The 23677-nt window shown below is 40.9% G+C and overlaps 1 protein-coding gene across 5 annotated transcripts in view; it reads right to left on the reverse strand.

Moving 5' to 3' along the window:
* The window catches only part of LOC124048092 (myocardin-like), a 143839-nt gene extending 122530 nt beyond the window's left edge, over positions 1 to 21309 (reverse strand). For 4 of the 5 annotated variants that reach the window (XM_046368523.1, XM_046368522.1, XM_046368520.1 and 1 more), the window contains exons 1-2: positions 21186 to 21309; positions 10785 to 11157 (exon numbers count right to left, since the gene is read on the reverse strand). The gene's annotated coding sequence lies outside the window, so the exon portion shown is untranslated. The remainder of the gene's footprint in view (positions 1 to 10784; positions 11158 to 21185) is intronic. The other variant, XM_046368519.1, reaches the window with a different exon arrangement.
* Between the last annotated feature and the right edge of the window lie 2368 nt (positions 21310 to 23677).

A 23677-nucleotide genomic window follows, 5' to 3' on the forward strand; every position in this document is an offset into this window, starting at 1 on the left:
AAATATGACTCGGGTGTGATGGTTGTCTAAAAGGTGGTGACAGTTGAGCATATAAAAAAAGTATTTTTAAGAGATGTTCTGGGAAGCCATTTGATTAGCTGTTCTTATTGTTCCTTCCGATACGTTATCGTAATTTCCGGTCACAACTTGTAGACTTGTTTACATATTTCTGTGCGGTTTGTTGCTAACGTTTCTTTGCTACCTGCCAAATATGTTTTTTTTTTCTTTTTAATTACCGTTTTATATTTTTTGCCTCGCTCAATTTACTTCATTAAACTTTTTCACTCCGGACGATTTATCTGGACATGTTTCTACAAGACCTCCATCAGCCGAAGCTTCTCACAATAAACAGGAAAACGATCGCCTTATGGCGAGGATAGCCGTGTTGCAAGCCCAGCTTCAGATGCAATCGTTAGGCAAGGGTAATTTAAGTGTAGGAAAGGATGAAACAGCGTCTGTGCCACCAATAAGTACAGAGAGTAGTGTCAATCTCCTCGCACAGTCATCACAGCTGGATCATTTTCTCATGGCTTCTGGAAGGAACTGCTGTAGGAATGCTCAACCGGTGTTGCTCATTCAGCCGACAAACTTTCAACCGGTTCTCCCCATTAAGCAACGAGTCAGTCTTCTCTGGTCTCTCCTTCACCCGTTACAGAGTCTGAGACACCGAAGCCTCCCACCATTAGCTCTGCTCTCATCTTATCTATGAACATAGACAGGGCTCAAACTCCTCTAGCTCCACAATGAGATAGACACCCTGCCAGCTTAGAGGAGTCTGCCACTAGCATAGTTAGTGTAGTCAGCTCAGCTATCCCCATTGAGACCGTGTCTGTGACTCGATCTAGGTTGAGCCAACATGGCAAAACTAAACATGGCGGTTTTTGCCTTAGCAATCTCACTGGAATAGTTTATGTGTCGGGGGGCTAGGGTCAGTTTGTTATATCTGGAGTACTTCTCCAGTGTGAATCTAAGTGTGCGTTCTCTAATTCTCTCCTTCTCTCTTTCTTTCTCTCTCTCTCTCGGAGGACCTGAGCCCTAGGACCATGCCCCAGGACTACCTGACATGATGACTCCTTGCTGTCCCCAGTCCACCTGACTGTGCTGCTGCTCCAGTTTCAACTGTTCTGCCTTATTATTATTCGACCATGCTGGTCATTTATGAACATTTGAACATCTTGGCCATGTTCTGTTATAATCTCCACCCGGCACAGCCAGAAGAGGACTGGCCACCCCACATGTACGCTACGGTCACAAGACGCAGGCCTCCTTAATGTCCTTACTGTCCAAGCAAACAGCTGGAGGCAGAGGCTTCCTCCTATAGAGCTAAATTTTAATGGAATGGTCTGCCTATTCATGTGAGAGACGCAGTCTTAATTGAAGACTCTTCTCTTCAGTAGGTCCTATGATTGAATGTAGTCTGGCCCAGAGGTGTGAAGGTGAACGAAAAGGCACTGGAGTGACGAACCACCCTTGCTGTCTCTGCCTGGCCGGTTCCCCTCTCTCCACCGGGATTCTCTGCCTCTAAACCTATTACGGGGGCTGAGTCACTGGCTTACTGGTGCTCTTCCATGCCGTCCCTTGGAGGGGTGTGTCACTTGAGTGGGTTGAGTCATTGACGTGATCTTCCTGTCCGGGTTGGCACCACCCTCGGGTTTGTGCAGTGGGGGAGATCTTTGTGGGCCATACTCAGCTTCGTCTCAGGGTAGCCTCGTCTCAGCCTCCAGTATTTATGCTGCAATAGTTAATGTGTCGGGGGGCTAGGGTCAGTCATATATGGAGTATTTCTCCTGTCTCATCCGGTGTCATGTGTGAATTTAAGTAATATCTCTCCCTCTCTCTCGCCATTTCTCTCTGAGGACCTAAGCCCTAGGACAATGCCTCAGGACTACCTGGCCTGATGACTCCTTGCTGTCCCCAGTCCACCTGGTCATACTGCTGCTCCAGTTTCAACTGTTCTGCCTGTGGCTATGGAAACCTGAACTGTTCGCCGGATGTGCTACCTTGTCTCAGACCTGCTGTTTTGGACTCGCTCTCTACCGCACCTGCTGTCTCAAACTCAATGATGGGCTATGAAAAGCCAACTGACATTTACTCCTGAGGAGCTGACCTGTTGCACACTCTACAACCACTGTGATTGTTATTATTTGACCCTGCTGGTCATCTATGAACTTTTGAACATCTTGGCCATGTTATGTTATAATCTTCACCCGGCACAGCCAGAAGAGGACTGGCCACCCCTCATAGCCTGGTTTCTCTAGGTTTCTTCCCAGGTTCCGGCCTTTATAGGGAGTTTATCCAAGCCACCATGCTTCTACATCTGCATTGCTTGCCGTTTGGGGTTTTAGGCTGGGTTTCTGTACAGTACCTTGCGGTCAGAGGCCAAGCAGTAGCCATACCAGGCAGTGATGCAGGATGCTCTCAATGGTGTAAAACCTTTTGAGGATCTGAGGACCCATGACAAATATTTTCAGTCTCCTGTGGGGAAAACAGGTTCTCGTGCCCTCTTCACAACTGTCTTGGTGTGTTTGGAAAATTATAGTTTGTTGGTGATGTGGACGCCAAGGAACTTTAAGCGCTCAACCTGCTCCACTACAGCCCCGTCGATGAGAATGGGGGCGTGCTCGGTCCTCCTTTTCCTGTAGTCCACAATCATCTCCTTTGTATCTATCACATTGAGGGAGAGGTTGTTGTCCTTGCACCACATGGTCAGGTCTCTGACCTCCTCCCTATAGGCTGTCTCATCATTGTCGGTGATCAGGCCTACCACTGTTGTGTCATCAGCAAAATGAATGATGGTGTTGGAGTCGTGCCTGGCCGTGCAGTCATGACTGAACAGGGAGTACAGGAGGGGACTAAGTACACACCCCAGATGAGCCCCAGTGTTGAGGATCAGCGTGGCAGACGTATTGTTGCCTACCCTTACCACCTGGGGGTGGCCTGTCAGGAAGTCCAGGATCCAGTTGCAGAGGGAGGTGTTTAGTCCCAATGTCCTTAGCTTAGTGATGAGCTTGGAGGGAACTATGGTGTTGAACGCTGAGCTGTAGTCAATGAAAAGCATTATCATATAGGTGTTCATTTTGTCAAGGTGGGAAAGGGCCGTGTGGAGTGCAAGAGACTGCATCATTTTGGTAGTCATTTAGGCAGGTTACCTTAGTGTTCTTGGGCACAGGGACTATGGTGGTCTGCTTGAAACATGTTGGTATTACAGACTCAGGGAGAGGTTGAAAATGTCAGTGAAGACACTTGCCAGTTGGTCAGCGCATGCTCGGAGTACACACGTCCTGGTAATCCATCAGGCCCAGCGGCCTTGTGAATGTTGACCTGTTTAAAAAGGTCTTACTCACATCGGCTGCGGAAAGCATGGTCACACAGTCGTCCGGAACAGCTGATGCTCTCATGCATGTTTCAGTTTAACTTGCCTCATAGCGAAGTTATTTAGCTCGTCTTTTAGGCTTTTGTCACGGAGCAGCTCTCAGCTGTGCTTCCCTTTGTAGTCTTTAATAGTTTGCAAGCCCTACCACATCCGACGAGTGTCGGAGCTGGTGTAGTACAATTTGATTTTAGTCCTATATTGATGCTTTGCCTGTTTGATGGTTCTTTGGAGGGCATAGAAGGATGTATTATAAGCTTCTGGGTTAGAGTCCCAGTCCTTGAAAGCAGCAGCTCTAACCTTTAGCTCAGTGTGAATGTTTCTTGTAATCCATGGCTTCTGGTTGGGGTATGTACGTACAGTCACTGTGGGGACGATGTCCTCGATGCACTTATTAAAACCTGTTGGGGCTAGGGGGCAGCATTTTCACTTTTGGATGAAAGGTGTGCCCAGAGTAAACTGCCTCCTACTCTTTCCCAGATGGGAATATATGCATAGTATTATTATTGGTGGATAGAAAACACTCTGAAGTTTCTAAAACTGTTCGAATTATGTCTGTGTGTATAACAGAACTCATATGGCAGACAAAAACCTGAGAAGAAATCCAAACAGGAAGTGAGAACTCAATTTAGAAAACAGTGCCATTTGAAGTCCAGCTTAGATATGGATGTTTATGCACTTCCTAGTGCTTCCACAAGATGTCACCGTCTTTAGATTCTGGTTGTATGATTCTACTATAAAGGCGGGGCTCATAATCACTCTTTGAGTGGGTGGTCTGGCAGAAAGCCTCGGTCTCATTGCGCGCGGTCACGAGAGCGTGTTCTTGCGTTCCAATGGGTTTCTTCAGACAATGAAATTCTCCGGTTGGAACCTTATTGCTGATTAATGTTTAAAACATCCTAAATATGGATTGCATACATCATTTGACTTGTTTCTACGACCTGTAACGGAACCTTTTGAACTTTTGTCTGGAGGAATTGTTCGTGCTTTTTGAGGATTGAATACTGGGCTGAACAAGCTAACAACAAGTGGCTAAATAATGGGCTTTATGGAACTTTATGGAACAAATCAGTCATTTATTGTCGAACTGGGATTCCTGGAACTGCCTTCTGATGAAAATATAGGTAAGTAAATATTTAGTGTTTTTTGTAGCTTCTGTTGACACCAAAATGGCGGCTATTTCTCTGGGTTCTGAGCTCTGTTCTCAGATTATTATTTTTCCTTAAAGTTTTTTAAATTTTTTATCCGACACAGCGGTTGCATAGAGGATACGTTTATCTTTAATTCTGTGAATAACACTTGCATCTTTTATCAATGTTTATTGTGAGTATTTCTACAAAATCACCAGATATTTTGGAATCAAACCATTACTGCACGTAATGCGCCAATGTAAACTGAGATTTTTGGATATAAATATGCACATTATCGAACAAAACATACATGTATTGTGTAACATGATGTCCTATGAGTGTTATCTGATGAAGATCAAAGGTTAGTGATTCATTTAATATATATTTCTGCTTTTTGTGACTCCTATCTTTGGCTGGAAAAATGGGTGTATATTTTTTTGACTTGGCGGTGACCTAACAATCATATGTTGTGCTTTCACCGTAAAGCATTTTTTAAATTGGACACGATGGTTACATTAACAAGAAGTGTATCTTTCATTTGCTGTATTGGACTTGTTAACGTGTGAAATGTACATATTTCAAAAAAATATTTTTGAATTTCGCACGCTGCCTTTTCAGCGGAATGTTGTCGAGGGGTTCCGCTAGCGGAACACCTGCCCTAGCAAGGATTTATACATTCTATCGGCAGGACAGAACAGCAGCCTCTGGTAAGACACGGGGTGGGGATTATTCATATTTGTAAACAATATATGGTGCACGATATCTAAGGAAGTGTCAGGGTTTTGCTCGCCTGAGGTAAAGTATCTCATGATGAGCTAGAGACCACACTATCTACCTAGAGTTTTCATCTGTATTTTTCGTAGCTGTCTACATAGCACCACAGACCGAGCCTGGCACTAAATGATGAGCTGTATTCTGCCATAAGCAAACAGGAAAACGCTCATCCAGAGGAGGCTCTCCTAGTGGCCCGGGGACTCTAATGCATGGAAACTTAAATCAGTTTTACCTCATTTCTATTAGGGGATAAATTAACAATTGTTGCATTTTCAATCATAAAAATGACAAATATACAACCAAATATTATAGAGAATAACAGTTGCTTTCTATGATAGTTTGTTATTACATTGTTTCCATGGTGAGACTCCTCTATGTGACCATATGACCAATCCATCTCTCTCTCTCTCTCTCTCTCTGAGCAGATGGAGCATATTCACCTATCCTGGCTGACAACACAGAGGTGGAGCCCAGACAGCAGGCATACAAGGACCTGGACCATGTCCAACTCCCAGCTTCCATGTCTCACTCCCCCCTTTCTAAGCTTCCATCGCTCTCTCCCTCCTCTACTTTCTCTCCCCACTCCCTCCCTCTCTCGTCTAACAATGATAAGATGTCATAACGGCTCATGTAATACAGAGTAGACATAGGACATCTCCCGCTAAGCGCTACAAACAGCTGGTATTGCAGACAACAGATGACTATGACTTATGACTTTGTAGGTTTCAAAGTCTAAAAGTACATATCTATTCAAAACAAAAGACAAAAAATGTGTTATATTTGAGATTCTTCGAAGTAGTCACCCTTTGCCTTGACAACTTGGCACACTCTTGGCATTCTCTCAACCAGCTTCATGAGGTAGTCACATGGAATGCATTTCAAATAACACGTGTGCCTTGTTAAAAGTTACATTTGTGGAATTTCTTTCCTTCTTAATGCGTTTGAGCCAATCAGTTGTATTGTAACAAGGTAGGGGTGGTATACAGAAGATAGCCCTAGTTGGTTAAGACCAAGTCCATATTATGGCAAGAACAGCTCAAATAAACAAAGAGAAATGACAGTCAATCATTACTTGAAGACATGAAGGTCATCAATCCGGAAAATGTCAAGAGCTGAAAGTTTCAAATGCAGTCACAAAAACCATCAAGCGGTATGATGAAACTGGTTTTCATGAGGACCGCCACAGGAAAGGAAGACCCAAATTTACCTCTGCTGCAGAGGAAAAGTTCATTAGAGTTAACTGCACCTCAGATTGTGGCCCAAATAAATGCTTCTCAGAGTTCAAGTAACAGACACATCTCAACATCAACTGTTCAGAGGAGTCTGTGTCAATCAGGCCTTCATAGTCGAATTGCTGCAAAGAAACCACTACTAAAGGACACCAATAAGATACTTGCTTGGGCCAAGAAACACGAGCAATGAACATTAGACCGGTGGAAAGTCCAAATTTGAGATTTTGGGTTCCAACCGCTGTGTCTTTGCGAGACACAGCGGTTGGAAGCTGGTTGAGAGAATGCCAAGAGTGTGCAAAGCTGTAATCAAGGCAAAGGTTGGCTACTTTGAAGAATCTAAAATATATTCTATCCATTTTTTGGGGGTTAGTACATGATTCCACATCTGTTATTTCATAGTTTATGTCTTCACCATTATTCTACAATGTAGAAAATAGTACAAATATAGTAAAACCTTGGAATGTTTGACTGGTACTGTATGCTTGACATAAAACTGCCAAGCTTTGTCAAGCAAGCCCTTATTGATCTCTGTCAAGTAACTAGACAATAACAGCAAAGTAAATAGCCAAGACATGAGTATTTCCTCCATGTTAGGAGGTGCAAACGCTGGAAGGAAGAAAACATGGGGAACCCCACATTAACTAAGCCAGTTGCATTGTTTGTTTACTCGGGGCTGGGCTGTCCAACAAACAGATGAGCCCCTCACACCACAGCTCATATAGACATTTGTTTACTTCTGTTGAGAGTAGGTCATTGGTGGGGAATGCAGGCTGTTTAGGGGCCGGAAGCTGTTGATGTTTTCTGTGTGTGGCTGGTAGGCCCCCCGTAGTACTCGAGTTCTATACATGTTTGTACTTCAGGGCCACCGTATGTAAACCCGGTACGAAAACTAATTTAGAAAACATGCAAGGTAAATAAGAAAATGTTGAAATGTTTATGCAAATGTGTTTAGTAATCTAATGGTTCTTCGTGTCAACAAATATTGATTGAAAACATCTGGGTGATGTGTGAGCTCACTGCGTTCTTACAGACGGAGAATTTTGCAATACAACACTAGTCCAATCACTCAGACATGGTGGAGATTTTTTTTTAAACAAAGTTATCAGTTAGATTCTAACATATGCCAACGCTGTAGTGGTTCATTACAACAAACATACAACAACAACAACAAAAAGAGTTTGGAAGTGTCTAGAATGTGTGTGCGTCGTCATGTAAATTCAGGATTATATTTCCACTATAAACACTAAGTAGTGTTGTTTTTGAAGCATTCTTTCAACTAAATATTTACATCTGATGGTGATGTTGTCCACTTAATTTGACCAGATGTTTAGGTACATTCACTAGTGGAAAATTACACAATTGTCATACTTGAGTAAACATAAAGGTACCTTAATAGAAAATGACTAAAGTTAAAGTCACCCAATATAATACAACCTCAGCAAAAGTTTAAAAGTATGGTTTAAAATACACTGTGCTTAAATATCAAAGTCTAATTGATATAATATAATTACTTATAAGTCAAAATCCACCTAAAACCACTCAATCCTTTATTTACAGTGTTACATAACACTAGGATCTGAGAACAATATTTTTGTGACCAAATGTTTAATTTTGGCGTTATAATACGGTTGTTAGCAACATGTGAAAAATGTATGAGGAAATCTGTTGCAGCTTAAGTCAACTACAAAACCCGCAATGCTCTCTCTATGAGCTGGCTGGCTAGCTAGCTACAATAGGTAGATCATCAATTTGATTCGATCCACAGGCCACCAGTTGGGGAAGCCTAATACTAGTCAGGACACGGTCAATCAAGCTCTTAATTTGAATGATCCAGTAAATTAGGGTTCCCCAACTGGTGGCCTGTGGATTGAATCAAGTTGATGATCTCTGTCCTACAGTCTATCCAGTTTAGAGCCCTAGGAATATGTGCAACAGGACAAGGACTCCCCTGTTGTCAGGTTGGGTGACTCTTTACTTTAAGTATCAAAAGTATAAACCATTTTACATTCCTTATATTAAGCAAACCAGAAATTGTATTTATTTACGGTTAGCCAGGGGCACACTCCCAACATTATTTACAAATGAAGCATTTGTGTTTAGTGAGTCGACCAGATCTGAGGTAGTAGAGATGACCAGGGATGTTCTCATGAGTAAATGTCAAAAATAAGAACTACTAAAGTAGAGAGAGAAAAGTACATTAAAGTATTTTTTACACCACTGGATACATTCCACAGCCAATTATTTTCGAACACAACTGTATCAGAGTGAAAGAATAACATTTAACAGGGACAGCGCACATGAATCAACGCCAAAGTGCCGGAGTTAGCAACAAAACAGATTTTCATCTGTAGATACCAGATCTCTCTACTCAATCTTACATCATTACCAATGTACCAATGTATAGACAAGAACCATTTAATCATAACGCCAAATATGCTTTTAGTCACTTACTACAACCCAGTTCAAATTGTCTGTTTAGTTCTATGGCATTAGAAAGGGTAAACATTTGTTTTTATAAAAGGAAACGTTGTTCGATCAAAGAGAGAAAAAATGATTTCAAAGATTAATTCTTAAGAGGTTCTATAAACATTTGACAGCTTAATGGTATCTTGTTGCTGACATCATTTGTTCACAAGTGTAACGTAGCATGTACTTTACACAAATCTCTGAGGATTTGAAAAGAGATATGAAGCATGAGTTTACTGTCCAATAAAGCAGTAAAAAAGAACAACCACAACCATTAGTGGATAACAGAATGCACTTTTACGATGAGGCCTTAAAAGCGCTAACTTTTATTTATTTTTAAATTGATTAACTGACAAAAATATTAAGAATCTCAATCTTCATACACAGAGTACAGGAAGGAACACCTTCCTAATATTGAGTTGCAACCGCTTCTGCGCTCAGAACAGCCTCAATTCGTCAAGGTATCTTCTAAGCTGTTTGTGCCCATATTTCTAGCATAGTCTTAGCCCTGTGATAAGAATCACCACACAGTGAAGCAGGATCCTAGCATCTGTTTGTAACTACTGGGATGTAGTGTGTGTGTGTGTGTAATATAGAACCAGCATTATGGCCAAGATGGTTCGCTCGATCTGGTTTTATGGCCACTCTCCCTGTTGTGCCTTTTTATAGGTCTTGATGATCAGTGGCTAGATCTCGATAAGCCCAATAAAGCTGTATTTATGTCCACAGTTATTGTGTCGGGTTTACTCCAGAGATCCTATCAGCTTTGTGGACAATGTTTACTGATGCTGAACACTGGGGTCAAACAGCTTTGGTGAAACGTGACAACATTGACATGAATGGCAAAATAAATTAAATAAAATTCTTTGTCACATATATATGTTTAGCAGATGTTATTGCAGGTGTAGCAAAATGATTGTTTACTAGAAGCGAAGCAGCCCACTGTCAGCGCCACCATACCCACAGTTCTACATCTATCGTTAAGATGTTTATGTTGAGGTTAAATACCCTAAGCAAGTAATGGAAGACAACCTAAGAGTAGATTTGACACAACATAACCACATTAATCCATCTAGGATTTCTGATAGATGTAATTGACATATTTAGAGACATAAAATACAGCAAAATTCATTATGAAGTAATGCAGCTGGCATTGACCACGTGTACTGTGACTGGTTGGGTTCAGCCCGAGGTAGTTGATCCCCTACGGAAGAAGAGAAGAGACTGACGCCACCAACATAAGGCCGTCAAATGTCTTCTATTTGGAGCTGTTTACAGTTTGTCAATGTACGGGTCGAAGGAAGCTGGAATTAACCAAGGGAATGGCGAAAAATTATAACATCTCAGTGCGAACTTGGATTCTTTCTCATCAACTCAAACCACTTTAAAACCTTGTCACAAAAAAAACACCAAAATATTAACCAAATTCAGCAGCAACATTCCATAATGACAACTTAAACCATTTTGCACGAAGTAGAAGAATAAACATTAAAACGTTTGTAAAGGTGTTGCTGAACCTGGCAGGAGCCTATGTCTCTACTTCGTGGGCTTTTGAAGCTTATTTTAAAATGTTTCATCCCCCTTAACAAAATGCCACATTTTCAATTAAATTTTATGTCCATATTAGGTACTAAGCTTCTGCTATAAATATTGCAATATTAATCATTTTTATATGAAAAGTGTTAATTACACACCAAATAACTTTGCCGATCTCACCTAGAGTGAAAGACAAAACCCTCAAGGATCTACTTTAGTGTATATAATGACTGGAAATAAACCGATCGCAACCCTAAAAACATCATTAAGACATACCTGTAATGTTGCAGCTGAGTCTGGATCCAGCTATCTGAGGACAGCAGGGGCAGGCTGACTGTGTATGGGTGTCTTCCAGTCAGACCAGAGTCTGATGCTTGTTCCTCCCTCTCAACTGAATGCGGTCTATTATTTTTTAAAGATATTTCAAGTTGAACCCCTGTTTGAAAGACAAAGGGTTGGTTCAGGCTGTGGTCTTCTGGTCTCTCTGCTTTAGCGAAGGCTCTTGGACTGCTGGGGCTCCGATCATTGGGATGTCTTCCTCTACCCGAGCACCCCAGTGAGGTCAGTTCTGGACTTGGAGTGATGGCAGTCTCATTTTCAACTCTTTGGTACAGGAGAGACTTCAGTTGACCTCAAGAGGTGGCTGCTGCTGAGGAGAAAGAGGGGGTAAATATGTGAATGTGTTTAAAACCGACAGTGATTGGTGCAATTTTAGAGGTTCCTGTTTTCATCTACACTCAGTAATGCAATTTAGCTGTTTTCTATGGCCACAGAACCATCCTGCTAATGTGAACGTGTATAACATACGCTGAGTGAACACAATTAATAAGTAATTTACTTAGTAGTCTGGGGAAGGGTATACTCATGCTAATAAAAACACTGCTACAACTACACTCTGTCAACATGTCAACAGTACTCGTAGTTCTTCAGGTCACAACACACTGAAGTTCACTTTAAAATGAGCTAGATGTTGTAGAGAAGGAAAATATCATGCATCTACTGCAGGTCCAGGATGGGCGTGTGCAGGTCCAGGATGGGCGTGTGCAGGTCCAGGATGTGCAGGTCCAGGATGGGCAGGTCCAGGATGGGCGTGTGCAGGTCCAGGATGTGCAGGTCCAGGATGTGCAGGTCCAGGATGTGCAGGTCCAGGATGTGTGCGTGCAAGTCCAGGATGTGCACATGCCTATCCTGGACCTGCACCTCCTGGACCTGCACCTCCTGGACCTGCACACGCCCATCCTGGACCTGCACCTCCTGGACCTGCACCTCCTGGACCTGCACCTCCTGGACCTGCACCTCCTGGACCTGCACCTGGACCTCCTGGACCTGCACCTGCCCATCCTGGACCTGCACCTCTTGGACCTGCACACGTCCATCCTGGACCTGCACACGTCCATCCTGGACCTGCACATCCTGGACCTGCACACGCACATCCTGTGCAGGTTCAGGATGTGCGCGTGAGGTATTGAATGAAATTGACAGTACCTCAAAGGATACAGATTAAAAACTAAGCACAGACGCGTGGTCAAAAACAGATGCTTACTTTCGAGTCTGCTTCTGTAGAACTTAAATACTCATAGTATTTAAGTTCTCATAGTATTTAAGAATACTCATAGTATTTAACCAACAGAGTTCAACCAACGGAGTCACAAATATGATCTCAGAAAAATATATCTCCTTAACTTTAAAATCATAATTGGATGTGTCAATACATGTAAGGATCTAATCAACACGCCCATTACACAACTTTGCTAGTATGCGCTGTTAAGTATGTAGTGTTAGTTTCCTACTTTAAGTTTTAATGTCACATGCACAAGTACAGTGAAATGCCTTTCTTGCAAGAACTAAACCCAACAATGCAGTAATAAATATCAATGTATTACTGAACAAAAATATAAATGCAACATGTAAAGTGTTGGTCCCATGTTTCATGAGCTGAAATAAAATATCTCAGAAACGTTACATATGCACAAAAACGCTTATTTCTTTCTAATTTTGTGCACAAATTTGTTTACATCCCTGTTATTCAGCATTTATCCTTTGCCAGGATAATCCATCCCCCTGACAGCTGTGGCATATCAAGAGGCTGATTAAACAGCATGATCATTACACAGGTACACCTTGTGCTGGGTGGACAATAAAAGGCCACTCTAAAATGTGCAGTTGTGTCACACAACACAATGCCACAAATATCTCAGGTTTTGAAGGAGAATGTAATTGGCATGCTGACTCCAGGAATGACCACCAGAGGTTGTTGCCATAGAATGTAATGTTCATTTCTCTACCATAAACTGTGACCAACAGATGCATATCTGTATTCCCAGTAATGTGAAATTCATAGATTATTTAAATTGACCAATTTCTTTATTATGAACTGTAACTCAGTAAAATCTTTGAAATTGTTGCATGTTGCATTTGTTCAGTATAATACAAAGAATAACACAAGGTTGAACAAAAATACACAAGAAATAAAGATAAGAAATAAGAAGAACAAGAGAAGTAAGTAATCAATATACAGGCTCAGTTCCAATACCATATTTACAATGTGCATGGATACTGGAGTGATAGAGGTAGATCTGTATAGGGGTAAGATGACTAGGCATCCGGATATATGATAGACATAGTAGCAGCAGCGTAAATGATGATTGTATTTGAGTGGTGTCCGTGTGTGTGGAACCTGCACTGAAAATAAAATATAAGGGTCAACTCAGTCTGTGTTGACATTTTGTTAGCGATTTTGCAGTTTTATAGCGTGGAGGTACAATCTGTTCAGGAGCCTGTTGATGTCAGACTTTGATGCACCGGTTCTGCTTGCCATGTGGAAGCAGAGAGAACAGCCTATGGCTTGGGTGACGCTGCCTGATATAGGTCCTGAATGTCAGGGAGCTCAGTCCTAGTGATGTACTGGGCTATTCTCACCCCCCTCTGTAGTGCCATGCAGTCGAGGGCGGTGCTTCTGCCTTACCAAGCAGTGATGCAGCCAGTCAAGATGCTCTCAATGGTACAGCTGTAGAACTTTGAGGATTTGAGGGCCCATGCCAAACTTTTCCAAATTCCTGAGGGGGAAGAGGCGCTGTTGCGCCTTCTTTACGACTGTACATGTGTGTGTGGACCATTTGAAGTCCTTAGTGATTTGTACACCGAGGAAGTTGAAGCTCTCGACCCGATCCACTGTAGCCCCATCGATGTGGATGGGGGCGTGGCCCACCCCCCTCCCGTTTCCTGTAGTGTAAACATTAGTTCAAGGCACACACGGAAAAGACAATGAAGTTGAACTAAAATAGTCGACAATATATGTATATTCCAATTGAAACATTATTACTATTTACATATTGATGGTGGGATATAACATTTAAGCTTCCCAAGATAGGCCTAGAGCCTATTTGCTAGCCAGTTACTCTTTGTCCAACTGGACAGTGATGTCTAAAGGAGGAGCAAGTGCTAAATGGATCAGCGTCTCTGACAGACGCCAACCAGAGACAGTTATCAAGCGAGAGGCAGTTATCAGAGTGTCTCTGACAGACGCCAACCAGAGACAGTTATCAGAGTGTCTCTGACAGATGCCAGCAAGAGACAGTGTCTCTGACAGACGCCAGCGAGAGACAGTTATCAGAGTGTCTCTGACAGACACCAACCAGAGACAGTTATCAGAGTGTCTCTGACAGACGCCAACCAGAGACAGTTATCAGAGTGTCTCTGACAGACACCAACGAGAGACAGTTATGAGAGTGTCTCTGACAGACGCCAGCTAGAGACAGTTATCAGAGTGTCTCTGACAGACACCAACGAGAGACAGTTATGAGAGTGTCTCTGACAGACGCCAGCTAGAGACAGTTATCAGAGTGTCTCTGACAGATGCCAGCAAGAGACAGTTATCAGAGAGTCTCTGACAGACGCCAGCGAGAGACAGTTATCAGAGTGTCTCTGACAGACGCCAACCAGAGACAATTATCAGAGTCTCTCTGACAGACGCCAACCAGAGACAGTTATCAGAGTGTCTCTGACAGACGCCAGCGAGAGACAGTTAGTGTCTCTGACAGAAGAGAACAAGAGACAGTTATCAGAGGATGTTAAAAGGAGCTGTATGCCATGGAAACCAGAGTGGGAACAGGCCTTACTCAGGAGAATAGCAACTTTTGGACAGAATGGCAGGGCATTGGCTAACTTAAATGGATACATGGAACTTATCTGCCAGGAAAGTTAGGCCTATTGACATAGTAGAACAATAAAATGGGATGTAGGGTGAACATGTGAGGTGTGGTGATACTCATAGCAGTCATTGTGTGTATAACCTTGCGTGTCAGTCACACTGCTGTGAAAAGACACTACATTTTTCAGATCTTAGCTCCTCCTCCACCAACAGAGACCTCCTGCATGTTTTAATAAAATTGACAGTAGCAGTCTGGTTCTTTGTTTAATATTATATATATATCCAGCTATGTATCCAATATGATGATCTAGAGACGCTGTGTGACGACAGAGAAAGAGCCCTATGAAACATTAGTGAAGCACTCAGCCTAAGCCTCAAAGACTGAAACGGCATTCACTTCATTTAAATGATCTGTCTGCAAATAAAACGTCTGCGATGTGACTTCTCCTCCATCCAAAGCTGCTTTTATCTGGGCCACAGATAGGGAACATTGAAGTTAACAAAAGCCATGTCCCACTCCCAAGTATATCCAATATAGAAATGACTCCAGGCCCTAATGGCTTACCTCTCCCAGTGATATTCAGCCTAAATCGAGCCTCTCTCTGGGCTCCGCTGGATTTGAGAGAGGAACACATGAAGAGCAATGATATTGGTTACTTCAGTTGAGAGGAATTTGTATGAAATCAAAGACACACCCTAGGAGAAGACTGTCGAAATCAGACAGAGCAACACACACACACACACACACACATACACACCTCTCCACTACAGCTCGGCTGTTACCAGCTGTCAACAGAGATAGACAGGACCACCACTTGCCAGTGACTTCCTTTGTTCATTTAGCAAAGAAGACAGCTCTTAATCTAGTGACTTTATCAGTCAACACACCAATTTTTTTTGCTTTAGTTAGCTTAAAATATTTAGAATTCTCATGGAAAAATGTGTACAACAGCATGAGATTTAGCTATAAAATAAAATAAAATTTTCCTCTCTGCCTCATGACAAAATTTGTAGATTGCAGGATATTACAGTAGCTTTAAAAATAGCAAAACAATTTCTCAGCCTCATGGCAAAATGTGTAGAATAGCATGAGATTAGCTATAAAACTGGAGAACTTTCTCTTTGCCACATAGCAAAATGTGTAGAATAGCAGGAAGTTAGCGGTTTCTGGCTAAACTACTTATTTCTGGTTAAACAGATGGGAAAAGGTTTTTAGAAATACATTTTTTTAAAGACCCCATTTAGCAGACGCTTTTATCCAAAGCGACTTACAGTCATGTGTGCATACATTCTACGTATGGGTGTCAACACATACAGTGCATTTTGAAAGTATTCAGACCCCTTGACTTTTTCCACATTTACAGCCTTATTCTAAAATGGATTACATGTTTTTTCCCCTCATCAATCTACGCACAATAACCCATAATGACAAAACAAAAACAGGTTTTTAGAAAAATTTTGAAATAAAACTGAAATAAGACATTTGCATAAGTATTCAGACCCTTCACTCAGTACTTTGCTGAGGCACCTTTGGCAGTGATTACAGCCTCGAGTCTTCTTGGGTATGACGCTACAAACTTGGTACAACTGTATTTGGGGAGTTTCTCCCATTTTTCTCTGCAGATCCTCTCAAGCTCTGTCAAGTTGGGAGCATCGCTGCACAGCTATTTTCAGGTCTCTCCAGAGAGATCTCTTTGCCTCGATTCTGACTAGTCTCCCAGTCCCTGCCGCTGAAAAACATCCCCACAGCATAATGCTTCCACCACCATGCTTCAACATAGGGATGGTGCCAGATTTCCTCCAGACGTGACGCTTGGAATTCAGGCCAAAAAGCCAAGACTGGATTCTATCAGACCAGAGAATATTGTTTCTTATGGTCTGAGAGTCTTTATGTGCCTTTTGGAAAACTCCAAGCGGACTGTCATGTGCCTTTTACTGAGGAGTGACTTCCGTCTGGCCTCTACCATAGATGCCTGGTTGATGGAGTGCTGCAGAGATGGTTGTCCTTCTGGAAGGTTCTCCCATCTCCACAGAGGAACTCCGGAGGTCTGTAAGAGTGATCATCAGGTTCCTGGTAACCTCCCTGACCAAGGCCCTTCTCACCTGAATGATCAGTTTGGCCAGGCGGCCAGCTCTACAGTTGTAGTTGGTGGTTCAAAACGTCTTTGAATTCAGAATGATGGAGGTCACTGTGATCTTGGGAACCTTCAATGCTGCAGACATTTTTTGGTACCCTTCCCCATATCTGTGCCTCGACACAATCCTGTCTCGGAGTTCTACGGACAATTCCTTCAACCTCATGGCTTGGTTTTTGCAATGACATGCACTGTCAACTGTGGGACCTTATATAGACAGGTGTATCCATTTCTAAATCATGTCCAATCAATTGATTTTTGCACAGGTGGACTCCAAATCAGGTTGTAGACTCATCTTAAGGATGATCAATGAAAACAGCATGCACTTGAGCTCGATTTCAAGTCTCATAGCAAAGGGTCTGAATACTTATGTAAAGAAGTTTTTTTTATTTTTTATTTTGCAATAAAAATTAAAAACCAGGTTTTGCTTTGTCATTAAGGGGTACTGTGTTAGATTGATGCAGAAATTGTTTTATTTAATCCATTTAAGAACTGTAGGCTGTAATGTAACAAAATGTGGAAAGAGTCAAGGGGTCTCAATACTTTCCCAATGCACTGTATATAGTTTGAGAAAGGATTTCCCTTCTGTAATTTTAAGAAACATTGCCTTGTAAATCCATTAAAACACATTCTCTCTTTATATATATAACTTTTTATTTTATGATGAGGCATATAGTGCCTTCAGAAAGTTCACACCCCTAAACTTTCTCCATATTTTGTTGTTACAGCCGGAATTAGAATTTCATACAATTTTGATTGTGTCACTGGCCGACACACAACACACAAAAATGTCAGTGGAATTATTATTTAAAAAATGTTAACAGATGAATTAAAAAAATAAAAAGCTGAAATGTCAAGTCAATAAGAATTCAACCCTTTTATTGTGGTAAGCATAAATAAGTTCAGGGGTAAACATGTGCTTAAAAAGTCACATAGTAAATGGACGCACTCTGTGTGCAAAAATAATGATTAACATGTTTTTTTAATGACTACCTCTTCTCTGTACCCCACACATACAATTATCTCTAAGAACCCTCAGTCGAGCAGTGAGTTTCAAACACAGATTCAACCACAAAGACCAGGGAGGTTTTCCAATGCCTAGCAAAGGGCACCTATTGGTAGATAAAAACATTGTCTGTGGCAAATCCAATTCAACACATTACTAAGTACCACTCTTCATATTTTCAAGCATGGTGGTGGCTGCATCAAGTTATGGGTATGCTTGCCATCAGAAAAAACTAAGGTTGTTTTTTTAGGACAGGCAAAATCCTAGAGGAAAACCTGGTTCAGTCTGCTTTCCAACAGGCACTGGAAGACAAATATCACCTTTCAGCAGGACAATAACCTAAAACAGGCCAAATCTACACTGGAGTTGCTTACCAAGACGACTTTGAATGTTCCTGAGTGATTCACAATATAGCTCAATGTTTGGAAACCCGCTATGATTATGCAGTAATGTTACAGTGTGCAGACACCTCATTCTTTCTGCAGGCATCTTTGAATCTTAATTTGGTGAACATATTTAACGGAGTTTTTGAAAAAACGTGTTCGCATAAACTCGGAAGGAGATTTACACCGAAAATTTCACAAAAACACATTTACTGGAAGAACTGAGCAGATGCAAAGCCAGTAATTCTGTGTAAATTGTTCCATATAGTCCTTGTGCATAGAGCTGTATGGTTTGTTTAAACTTTTAAAATCATTTGTTTTTTTGGTTTGGCATACATTTTTTACAGTGAGAAATCTGGGTCTCAGTGTAATTCTGTTAATGTGGAATTACCCAGCATGTAATCCTTGTAACGGATCCTAAATCTGATTACAGAACAATACCTATGAAACAGATTCTAAATCTGATTACAGAACAATACCCATGACACGGATTCTAAATCTGATTACAGAACAATACCTAGGAAACAGATTCTAAATCTGATTACAGAACAATACCTATGAAACGGATTTTAAATCTGTTTACAGAACAATACCTATGAAACGGATTTTAAATCTGTTTACAGAACAATACCTATGAAACGGATTTTAAATCTGTTTACAGAACAATACCTATGAAACGGATTCTAAATCTGATTACAGAACAATACCTATGAAACAGATTCTAAATCTGATTACAGAACAATACCTATGAAACGGATTTTAAATCTGTTTACAGAACAATACCTACGAAACGGATTCTAAATCTGATTACAGAACAATACCTACGAAACGGATTCTAAATCTGATTACAGAACAATACCTATGAAACAGATTCTAAATCTGATTACAGAACAATACCTATGAAACAGATTCTAAATCTGATTACAGAACAATACCTATGGGCCGTAAAGAAGGCAGTTTGAACAAGTTCAGGACACTCCCGAAGCAACAAGCAAAAAATTTCAACTGTGTCATTGTTCGAAATCGTATTTTGCCCATAATGGCAAGTTAACTACTTCTATTTTTTAAGATATGAAAACATCTGAACGCATTTGGTTAGCTCACATTGCACGGTGCAATCGTGTTACTAATAGATGAAAGCAGTTTGTTTGGATATCATATCTCCATGATAATTCAATCCAAATGTTTTGAAATTAAAGTTGATCCAGGACATGACTGTTAGCTATATTACAGATTAATTGATTCAGTGTACTCACAGTCAATGAACAGGTGATAAGAACAAGAGGTGGGTTGTACATGAACACTGTGTGGACCTAGAGAGCCAAGATATCCTATAAACGACCTTGCTGACTTCACAGTAAACACGTGGATCATGAGTCAACGAAAGAAAAACGCAAAAGAACATGAACTGCATGTTGTTCTCTGGGCTAAGGTACATAATTAGCATCTCAGCCAAATACTGTAGGCATCTACAGATTGTGTGTGTGTGTGTGTACATAAACATTTGTAATCATTAACATACACATGTCACACAGTAACAGCTAAATATCATGTAGTATAAACCACACACATACTACATCAAACATGCACAGTACACACATCAACATATATAGACCAATAAAGTACACCTATATTATGCCTTTGGCAAACATACAGACCTAACAAACACCTGTCTCCTCTAGGTTCGCAACCCACTTTTACAAATTATCGTGAACTAAACAAATTATTTAATGCGAAATTCATGAAAACGACAAACATGTATTTGTTTCTTTACATGTCCACCACACTATTTTCTAGACAATGCATTTATATACAGATAAAGGCAGTAAATCACTTAATACAGAAACGATAGGAGGGAGGTTTGTCGGGCAGAACGGTTGGGCGTATAACGCAAAGGTCTAGCAACCAAAATGTTGCATGTTCGAATCTCATGATGGACAACTTTAGCATTTCAGCCACCTTTGAAACTACTAACTACGGTACTTTTGTACTACTTAGCTAGCATGTTAGCTAACCCTCACCCCTAGTCTAGCTAACACAGAAACAACTAATTTAAATTCGTATTAGATCAAATCGTGTACTGGACATGAATGCGTGATGGTGGACTCTTTTTTTTCACATTTTTATTTTATTTCAAATAAGTACTTTGCGTCTGATTCTAAATAAACTGAGTGTCGCAACCACCCTATAGACACAAACATGTAGATGCCTCAGTCTCCACGAGCGGGGAATTAAGCAGCTGCTTTTAATCATCACTACTTGCATTAACTTGTTTGAATTTAGCTCACTACTGTAGCCTTGTTCACAACTCAGAAATATGGTTATCCAACAGCTTTATGTCCAATTTCCTTTTCGGTAATGACCTAAAGAGGAGAGCTAAATAACATTTGAAAGCCTTCACACATGTGCCTACTTTAATTTGACTGACTACTGTCATACCCAGTCGATAATATTCCAGGTGTAGAGCAGACTCCTTGCCACACAAAACGTTATTCTGACATTTAATGAACCAAATTTGCCAGTAGCCCAACTGTCATTTTAAAACAGTTATACTATGTTGACAGTCCACTATAGCTACAATATACCTTGTTCTTTCACAGGCAAATCAGCTAACAATTCAATGTACTCTCCCATATCATCTATTCTCCAGGGATACTTTCAAAGAGACATGTTATAATAAATAGTATTACCTCACACTACAACACAAGTCAGACCTATCTCCATGGGTCAGTATAGAATAGCGCTGCGCTATGACTTTTTCTTTCTCAATTGATGTGAGATGCCAGAATTGAACCCGCTTGAGTCGTATTTCATATTCTAAACGTGAATTAAAACGTTACATTAATAATACGCGAACTCAAACTGTAGCAGAGATCACATTTCGCTGAGAGTTCACTACCTACACACTCCTCTCGCTCGCACAGGTATACGTTTGTTTCATTTCGCATTCAATTTACTATTTCTGATGAAGCTGTAACTTTTGTATAAAAAAAAACAAAATACCTGTAGGAACCTGATGGTAAGAGCGATACCTCTCTGTTGTATGTTATAGGAGCTGTCGGGAGTGAAGCGAGACTGCCATTCCACTTAATTCAAAAGTCCTTGAAGGTGTTTCGATTTCGAAGCGGTTCAACTGCTCGACGCTCACGGAAACAGCCGAGCCGAGTGTCGGAGTGAAGCCGAGTCATTCCATCTTCAAACCGATGAAAATCGGATTGTGGTGGCAGCCTGTAGTGTAAAAATACTTTAAAGAACTACTTTAGTAGTTTTGGGTGGTATGTGTACTTTACTCTTTATGTTTTTTACAACTTTTACTCCACTACATTTTTTTAAAGACAATAATGTACGTTTTATTCAATACATTTTCCCTGAAGTCCAAAAGTACTCCTTACATTTTGAATGCTCAACAGGACAGGAAAATTGTCCAATTCACGCACTTACCTACTGCCTCTGATCTGGCGGACTCATAAACACTTATTGACTCAAGACATTTCAGCTTTTCATTTTTAATTTACTTGTAAAAACATCTTTAAACACAATTTTATTTTCACATAATGATGGGTATAGCTGTAACACAACAAAGTGTGGAAAAGGTCAAGGGGCGTCACCAGGGGGCATCTTCCCGGGGTGACAACAAGGGCATCTTGCATGGACTCACTCCATGTGCAATAATTGTGTTTAACATTATTTTTTGTCATGATTACCACATCTCTGTACCCAACACGTACAATTATCTGTAAGAACCCTCAGTTGAGTAGTGAATTTCAAACACAGGTTCAACCACAAAGACAAGGGAGGTTTTCCAATGCCTTGCAAAGAAGGGCACGTATTGGTAGATGGATAAAAAAAGTTATTAATTACACTTTGGATGGTTTATCAATACACCCAGTCACTACAAAGATACAGGAGTCCTTCCTAACTCAGTTATTGAAGAGGGATTTCACCATGAGGCAAATGGTGTCTTTAAAACAGTTATAGAGTTTAATGACTGTGATAGGAGAAAACTGAGGATGGATCAACAACATTGTAGTTTTTAGGATATAAAAAAAATATCAAATGGAGCTAAGCACAGTAAAAATCCTCGAGGAAAACCTGCTTCACTCTGCTTTACAACAGACACTGGAAGACAAATTCAGCAGGACAATAACTTAAAACACAAGGCCAAATCTTCATTGGTGTTGCTTACCAAGATGACATTGAATATTCCTGAGTGGCCAAGTTACAGTTTTGACTTAAATCGCCATGGAAATCTATGGCAAGACATGAAAATAGCTGTCTAGCAGTGATCAACAACCAATTTGAAAGAGCTTGAAGAATGTTTTTTCAGAGTAATGTGCAAATATTGACTCAGTGTGTTGAATACAATCAGTATGTAACTGAGATATTTCTGTATTTACTTTCAATAAATGTACACCAATTTCTAAAAACATTCACTCTGTATTGTGTGCAGATAGTTGATAGAAAATACATATATTTAATACATTTTGAATTCAGGCTGTAACACCCTCACATGTTTATACTTTTTGAAGGTACTGTACAACCAATATATGACTGAAGCTTGTCCATCAAAGCATTTAATTTCCAATTTTGCCCCGATGGGCAACATAAAACAAGTGTAATCGACGTCAACTCATTAACTGTAAATCTAATTCTAAAGATAATCGCTGTAGAGAATTACCTGTTGGTAATATAAAATGTCAAACCATCTGTTCAAACAAGAAGCAGATTGATATGTAGCAGTGGATGCTACTGAGGGGAGGACGGCTCATAATAATGGCTGGAACAGTGTGAGCGGAATGCCATCAAACCCATGGAAACCATGGAAACCATGGGTTTGATGTATTGGATACCATTCCACCCATTCCGCTCCAGCCATTACCACGAGCCCGTCCTCCACAACCTCCGGAGGAATGTAGAATAAGTGATGGTAAGTGAGTTATCCTCTTGATTGGTCGAATCAAATCAATGGTCAATGAACAAGCAAGTTGAATATCAATGCTTAATCGGTACTAGGGGTGAGTACCATGGACTGACGACACTGCATACTTCTCATGAGTCATAGGCTGGAGACTAGAAGGCAGACAAAAGAGTTCAGACTGACCTTATGATGTTGTAATTTAACATAGAGCATGTCACTTTTTCTAAAAAAATAACAGCAGAAATAGCTGCTTCTATTTCGGTTTGCTGTGTTCCTGTTGGATGCTTTTCGTCAAGAGAATGTGTTTTGTATCTCGTTCTTTCCCCTCAAAGAAAAAGAAGGAAAGGAGAAGAAGAGAGAGAGCAGACAGGACCGTTCTCAATCTGCAGCTAACTACCCACAGAACCGTTCTCAATCTGCAGTTAACTACCCACAGGACTGTTCTCAATCTGCAGATAACTACCCACAGGACCGTTCTCAATCTGCAGTTAACTACCCACAGGACCGTTCTCAATCTGCAGCTAACTACCCACAGCACCGTTCTCAATCTGCAGTTAACTACCCACAGGACCGTTCT

The sequence above is a fragment of the Oncorhynchus gorbuscha genome, linkage group LG11 (assembly GCF_021184085.1).
Source record: "Oncorhynchus gorbuscha isolate QuinsamMale2020 ecotype Even-year linkage group LG11, OgorEven_v1.0, whole genome shotgun sequence".
In the NCBI taxonomy this organism is placed as follows: domain Eukaryota; kingdom Metazoa; phylum Chordata; class Actinopteri; order Salmoniformes; family Salmonidae; genus Oncorhynchus; species Oncorhynchus gorbuscha.